Here is an 8,149-nt window from a genome sequence, read left to right as displayed (position 1 = left end):
ATCTGGAATCGTTTAAACACCAGCTCAGAGGGATGATGTCAGGAGTCAGGTTACAGTTTTAGGAAAATAGGAAGTTGGGAATAGTGTGTCCTATACCAAAAAGAAGAGATTTGTATTTTAAATAAAAATCAAATATTCTGAAATCCAACACTACCAACAGAAATTATAATAATATTTTATTTCAGCTTCAAATAACTATGGCAAGCCGTTCAGGAAAAAATTCATGTGTATTGTAATATGGATTGGTTCACTGGTTGAATGTATGGTTTAATCACAAATGCATTTGATCATAATACATTGGTATAACCAGACATGTGTTGGTTTAGATACATCGGTCTGATCACATGCACATGGGTTTGCTCCTGTATACGTTGGTTGGTTCGTTCAAGTAAACATTGGGCTTCTCAATAATGCAATGGTTTCCTCAACTATGTATTGGTTGGGATAAATCGGTTTCCTCAAGTATACAATGGTTTGTAAGTATATTGTTTTCTTCAGGTATATTATGGTTTAGATACATTGGTTAGCTCAAGTATACATTGGTTTATTTAGCTGTAGATTGGTCTAAACCGATGTATCTAAACCAATATATACTTGAATAAACCCATATATACTAACCAATACATAGTTGAGAAAACCAATGTATCTAGACCAATATATACTTGAACAAACCAATATATACTAACCAATACATAGTTCAGGAAACCAGTATATCTAAACCAATATATACTTGAATAAACCAATATATAAATACACAAACCATTATATTCCTGAAGAAACCAATATATACAGACCAACATATACTTGAATAAAGCAATATATATATATATATATATATATATATACACAAACCAATATTTTCCTGAAGAAACCAATATATACAGACCAATGTATACTTAAATAAACCAATATATAATAACCAATACACAGTTGTGGAAACCGATATATCTAAGCCAATATGTAATTGAAAAAAACAATATAAGCTTAAGTAAACCAATGTATCTAAACCAATCTACAGCTGAAAAAAAAACAATGTATACTTGAGCTAACCAATGTATCTAAACCATAATATACCTGAAGAAAACAATATACTTACAAACCAATGTATACTTGAGGAAACCGATTTATCCCAACCAATACATAGTTGAGGAAACCAATGCATTATTGAGAAGCCTAATGATTACTTGAACGAACCAACGTATACAGGAGCAAACCCATGTGCATGTGATCAGACCGATGTATCTAAACCAATACATGTCTGGTTATACCAATGTATTATGAACAAATGCGTTTGTGATTAAACCATACATTCAACCAGTGAACCAATCCATATTCACACAATACACATGAATTTTTTCCTGAACGGCTTGCCATAATTAACAGTTTCTACGAAAATAATTTGCAAGCTGTAGCAAGTTCCAATGCATCCATTATTTGTACTTTTTACATAAACAGCCATTAGTTTTATATAATGCATTTGGTGCAGCTTTTCCTTTTTGTTTCAAAACTGCTTACATTCAGTGGTTTTGGGAATTGCTTATTGACAGCAGTTTTGAATTAATTAGCATTGAAACCTTTAAGTAGGCTAGATGGTTTTAGTCACACTAACAAAAAAAAAAACAAAAAAAAAACACAGTCCTTCCAGTGAATTTTCTGTTGGGATCCTGCAAAAGGATGGTTGTGATTAAGTGATGCACATTTTGACATCTTATCAGAGTCTGTAACCTTATCAACTCACATTTTCAATAGTTTTTTAGCTAAATAGAGAACATATGATATATGACTTCAAACTCAACTTATTTGATGGTATAAATAAATAGCATCTCTTTCTAAACTTCATTCTCCTGGGGCCCTGTTAGCTTGTCCTGAACACTTCCGCTTGTTAGTCAACAACCTGAGTTTTCTGTGCAGTGTGTCACTGCATGAGGTCTACTTGAAAATTGTCCCATGATGTCTACTGTATAGGCATGCGGTCAGCGCTAAGATATAATTGTATGTCGAGGAAAGTCCCCTAGTGTTAGCTGTCCATGCTATGTGTAGATTACTCACAAAATATAAGCAAATCCATAAATATCAGGCTAGATGCATCACAGCCTGCTGACATGGTGACATGGCCTGAGAAAATTTAATTTAGGAACATGTTCAGCTTTTGTTTATGGGAAACAAAAAAAGTGTGTCCCAAACGTATCTGGGAATGGATTAGTCAAGTTTGTATTTTTTGTAAAACCCAGCTGCTACTAATTTCAATTTATTGCATGTTATTCACCAAATGTACAAAATACCCCAGCACTTCATTTAATTCAATTTAGATACTTACTGTTCATCTCATTTACTGCAATTTCTTGGTAAAACATAACGCTCACTGGAATTAATTTGATATTATTACATATTAAATTGCAATACCTAAAAGGAAGGATTGACTTTGACCTGGATACATTAATTGATTAAAGCATTTTTTGGTAATACACACCTGCTCATTCATGCTTTACAAAACTTTAGACCTTTTTATTGTTCAACTTATCTTGATCAGAGCCATGTGTGTGAAAGCATGTTTTTTTTTTTTTTTTTTTTTTGCTAAAGCATTAAGGATTATGCCTTATACTGTATATCTCAACCTTTTTAAACTTTAAAAAATTGTGAATGCAGATATTGTCAAATGAATGCTCAAGCAAGCACAAAATACTGCAATGGAATCATATTAACCTGATTAAATATGAAATATCAGGTAAGTTAAATACATTATTATTGCACTGATATAAATTTAAATGGCTTCAGCATGACAAATGTTCACGTTACACAGCAAAAATCCTTCCTTCTTTACTCAGCTAGCTGTTAGCAGCAAACTCTACATCTGTTTCCTGTTAATTTACATTCCAGTCTACCCACACAACTAAAGAGACCCAGAATGCCTTGCTGCAGTCATATGTCTGCTCCCATGACTGTCACGAGACTTTTGATTCAAAGTGAGCCATGCAACAAACTTCCCTATTTTGTGGGAACTATCATATATATGTCCTATACACTACCTGTTATAAGTCTGGACACAATGAAATTCCTATTTTCACATTTTTGTGAAATAGTAAAGTCATCAAAACTTTAAATTAACACAAATGGCAGGTGACAGAAAGATATTTAACAAATCAAGCTACTTCTGAACTTTTAAACAGTAAGATTTTTAATGTTTTTTAAAGAAGTCTCTTCTGCTCACCAAGCCTGCATTTATTTGATCCAACGTACAGCAAAAACAGTACATTTTTAAAATATTTTTACTATTTAAAATAACTGTTTTCTATTTAAATATATTTATAATTAGTTATTTCAAAGCTAATTATTCAGCATCATTACTCAAGTCTTCAGTGTCACATTATCCTTCAGAAATCATTGTAATATTCTGATTTGCAGCTCAAAAAACATTTATTATTATTATTATTATTACTATTATGTTGAAAATAGTATTTTGTTTTCCGAATTCAGGATTCAAAGATCAGCATTTATCTGAAATAAACAGCTTTTGTAACATTATACACGATACCATTCAAAAGCTTGGAGTTAAAATGCTGTTTTTAGATAAATGCTGTTCTTCTGAACTATCTATTCATCAAAGAAACCTGAAAAAAAGGTACTCATAATGTTACAAAATAATAATAAATGTTTTCAAAGCAAATCTGAATATTAGAAGGATTTCTGAAGGATCATGTGACTGGAGTAATGATGCTAAAAATTCAGCTTTGAAATCACAGGAATAAATTACATTTCAAAATATATCCAAATAGAAAACTGTTATTTTAAATAGTAAAAATATTTTAAAATTTTACTTTTTTGCTGTACTTTTGATTTTTATTATAATAATTAATAATATTATATTATATTATATCATATTGTATTGAGTAAAAAGTGCTTAAGCACAGGCACTCCATTCATAAATCCCATCACAGGAGCTTGTTTCTGTTTTTCCTAGTAACGCCACCATTGATGCACAGATGTCCACATGCCGTGGATTAAGAGTTCAGACACAGAGGCCTGGCAAACTATACATTATTGCAGCGTGACAAACAGTCTTTGAAAAGCAAGAGCACATTCACAATTTCAAAAGTGTACCATCTGCCACGTGCAAAGGGATCTGAGGGTTTGCGATGGCAGGATTTGACCAATATAAATCAGCGTGCAGCCCGTCTTACTCTAAGCCAAGGTCAGTGCGGCATTTATAAAGGCAGGTCAAGAGATCGTTGTGTCAGTGGATACAGAGAAAAATAGAGAGAGAAAAAGTATTCAGCTGGGAATGATGTAGTAGATTTCAGAAGGTTGAGTTGGGATATATGATAAACATCCTTTTACAATCCTTTTTAAATGTACAACAAACAGCAGTAAGACGTTTGTTTACAACATGGAAGAAGAAAAAAAACTAAAAGCAAATAATCCCAATTCCTGTCTTAATACCAAGACCAAGCTCTGCAGAAAACATGCTAGAAAAGAGAAAATACTCTGAATGAGAAGTATAACTCATTTATAGAATGTTCTTTATATTATATTCTATCATATTATCAAGACAAAGGTTTTGGCAAAATAGGCCAGTCTTGTTGTGATGTAGTACTTTTTTGAAGTTTAAAGAACTTAGAGCTACTAAATGAGGATAAAGGTGAACGTTTCCTATATTAGAGACATTTCTAGTCTCAGTCCCTTCCTTCATTTGAAATGTTTTTCCTCTAGTGGCCAGATTTAATTAAAATCCTACAGGCAATGTGGAGGGTGTCACTGTTCTCCCAAACCACTAATGTATGCTACTCCGGCGCAGGCATCTCTTTTCCATTTTACTTTCTCTATCAATGGGCTGTAAGAGAAGTAAATAACCATGTGGAAATAAATCTGTTGCCATTAGGGAACATCCTTATGATGCTTGTGAGCAAATGGATACAGTGTCTAGGGCATGACCTGCCTGATTCATTGTTTTTGAGACTAAATATCACACCTCTGTTATTCATTTGTACACTGGTGGCAAAATTAACATTTATGGTTCATTTGGTGCAATATCTGTCCTCATCGCACAAAAAGAGAATAAAATAAAAAGATGGCTTTTTATTTTACATTAATAGTGCTGGTTAATGTTGTGTGGTGCCCATTAAAAGGCACTGAAGTTATTTAAGAATATATGTAGTCTGAGAGTTAGTGATTGTGTGGCTTTTTCATCCTGACATTAAGGCTAAAATAGCTGCCACGGTCTGATTAACCACAAGTTATATAACTTTGTTGTCTCTCTACAGATGGTGAAACGTTGCATATTATAAAATGAAGGCGACTGGCTACAGTTTCTGAATATTATTTAATAAATGCTATTTTAGTGCAGCAGTATTCCTGGGAGATCTGACCATGGTCAGCATATTAGAGGAACTTGGTTGCAGGCCTGCACATCTGACTCAAAACCCCATGAAAACAATTAGTGATTTATCACAGCCTTAATTGCACTGTGTTAGCCAGCGCTGTAAAAAATGTTATGTTAACAAAAAAGGATAAAAATACAGCAAAATAAACCTGACAGTTGGCCAAGTTACCTATATGCAGTTAAAAATGTTAAAAATATTGTACACACACACATACACACACACACACACACACACACACATATATATATATATATATATATATATATATACAATATACATTGTCATATATATACAGTGCCTTGCGAAATTATTCATATGCCTTAATTTTTTTCACATTTTGTTATGTTGCTGCCTTATGTTAAACTACTTTAAATTACTTTTTTTCCCCACATCAATCTACACTCCCTACTCCATAATGGCAAAGCAAAAAATAGGTTTTTACACATTTGTGCAAATTTATTAAAAATAAAAAACTGAAAAGATCCTGTTGCATAAGTATTCATACCCTTTTCTGGGACACTCGACATTTAGCTCAGGAGCATTCATATTGCTTCTAGATGTTACTACACTTCGAGTGGAGTTAAACTGTGGCAAATTCATTTGAATGAGTATGATTTAGAAAGGCACACACCTCTCAGAAAAGGTCTAACAGCTGAAAATGCATATCAGAGCAAAAACCAAGTCCTGAGGTCAAGATAACTGCCTGTAGAGCTCAGTGACAGACTTGCGTTAAGGCAATGATCTAGGAAAGAGTTCAGAAAAAAATCTGCTGCATTGAAGGTTCACAGAAGCATTATCCATAATGGAAGACGACTGGAACAACTAGGACTCTAGAAAATGTCTGCCAGCCCCCATCCAAGCTGACAGAGCTTGAGAGATGAAAAGGTGAGGCAAAGAATGGCAGATAACTGGCAAATGCAGATGTGCAAAGCTTGTCACATCATACCCAAAAAGACTTGAGGCTGTAAAGGTGCTTCAACTATGTACTGAGTTGCAATGAACTTATTTCAGTGTTTTATTTTTAATAAATTTGTAAAATTTGCAAATCTGGTTTTTGCTTTGTCATTATTATGGCGTACGGAGTGTAAACTGATGTGGGGAAAAAATAATTTAAAGCAGTTTAACATAATGCTGCAACAAAACAAAATGTGACAAAAATGAAGGGGTATGAATACTTTTGCAAGGCACTGTATATAGATAGATATATATAGATTTAAAAAGTAAAAACAATAAATTATCTCATAAAATACTAAAATAATGTCTAAAAAATAGTATTTAATAAGGCAATACATAAATCAATACTTTTTACAGTGTAATACATAAGAGTAATAATTCTCATCAATATATGTGACCCTGGACCACAAAACCAGTCTTAAGTCGCTGGGGTATATTTGTAGCAATAACCAAAAATACATTGCATGGGTCAAAATTGTTGATTTTTCTTTTAAGCCTAAAATCATTAGGAAATTAAGTAAAGATCATGTTCCATGAAGATTTTTAGTAAAATTCCTACTGTAAATGTATCAAAAAGTAATTTTTGATTAGTAATATGCATTGTTAAGAACCTAATTTGGACAACTTTAAAGGTGATTTTCTCAGGATTTTGATTTTTTTGCACCCTCAGATTTCTGATTTTCAAATAGATGTATCTCGGCCAAATATTGTCCAATCCTAACAAACCATACATCAATAGAAAGCTTATTCATTGAGCTTTCATATGATGTATACATCTCAGTTTTTTTAAAATTTAACCTTATGACTGGTTTTGTGGTCCAGGGTCACATATTATATTTTATCAACTATAGGCTACAAGAATTGCATAGTATTAATGTGGAAATAGTTCCCTATGTGCATTGTCTTTTGTTTGATGTTAATAGGATGAGATATTTATTGACTTATGTGGTACTTTTTTATTACTTTTTTTATGGTTAATTCTGTCATTCCATAACTCTTATAATATGGTCACTATAAAGTTTTGACAACCAAATAGCAACAACCTTTTACTTTAAAGGGATAGATGTCACAAAAATGAATTTTTTAAAATTACTCACAACTTTAAAGATGATTTTCTCTCTATATATTTTTTTTGCCCCCTTAGATTTTCAAATAGTTGCATCTCAGCCAAATATTGTCCTATTCTAACAAACCATACTATTAAGATAATGTTTAAATCTCAATTTAAAAAGATTTACTCTTATGACTGGTCACATTTTTGATGAAATCTGAGAGCTTTCTGACCCTGCATAGACAGCAATGCAACTGACACGTTCAAGGCCCAGAAAGGTAGTAAGGACATTATTAAAATAGTCCATGCGACATCAGTGGTTCAACCGTAATTTTATGAAGCTATGATAATACTTTTTGTGTGCAAAGAAAACAAAAATAACAACTTTATTCAACTATATTTCTTCTCTTCCGTGTCAGTCTTCTAAGCGTGTTCACTAGAGTATTACGGCCTTGAATGTCTCAGTTTGCATTGCTGTCTATACAGGGTCAGAAAGATATCTTAATTTGTGTTCCAAAAATAAACGAATATCTTACATGTTTGGAACGACATGAAGATGAGTGAATAATGACAGAATTGTCATTTTTGGGTAAACTATCCCTTTAAATAAAAAAAATGTTAATCTATATTTTGGATACTGTTTCTTTCGACAAATGCAATGCACGTTTGTCACAAAATAAGTCACATTAAGTTTAACACTGAGTCTTTGTGTCGTATAAATCGACTAAAGCAAACATGTGTCCTTTGAGATGTTTTCTCCCATCTA

Source organism: Garra rufa, chromosome 9 (assembly GCF_049309525.1).
Source record: "Garra rufa chromosome 9, GarRuf1.0, whole genome shotgun sequence".
Classification (NCBI taxonomy): domain Eukaryota; kingdom Metazoa; phylum Chordata; class Actinopteri; order Cypriniformes; family Cyprinidae; genus Garra; species Garra rufa.
Note: the sequence above shows the minus strand (reverse complement) of the source record.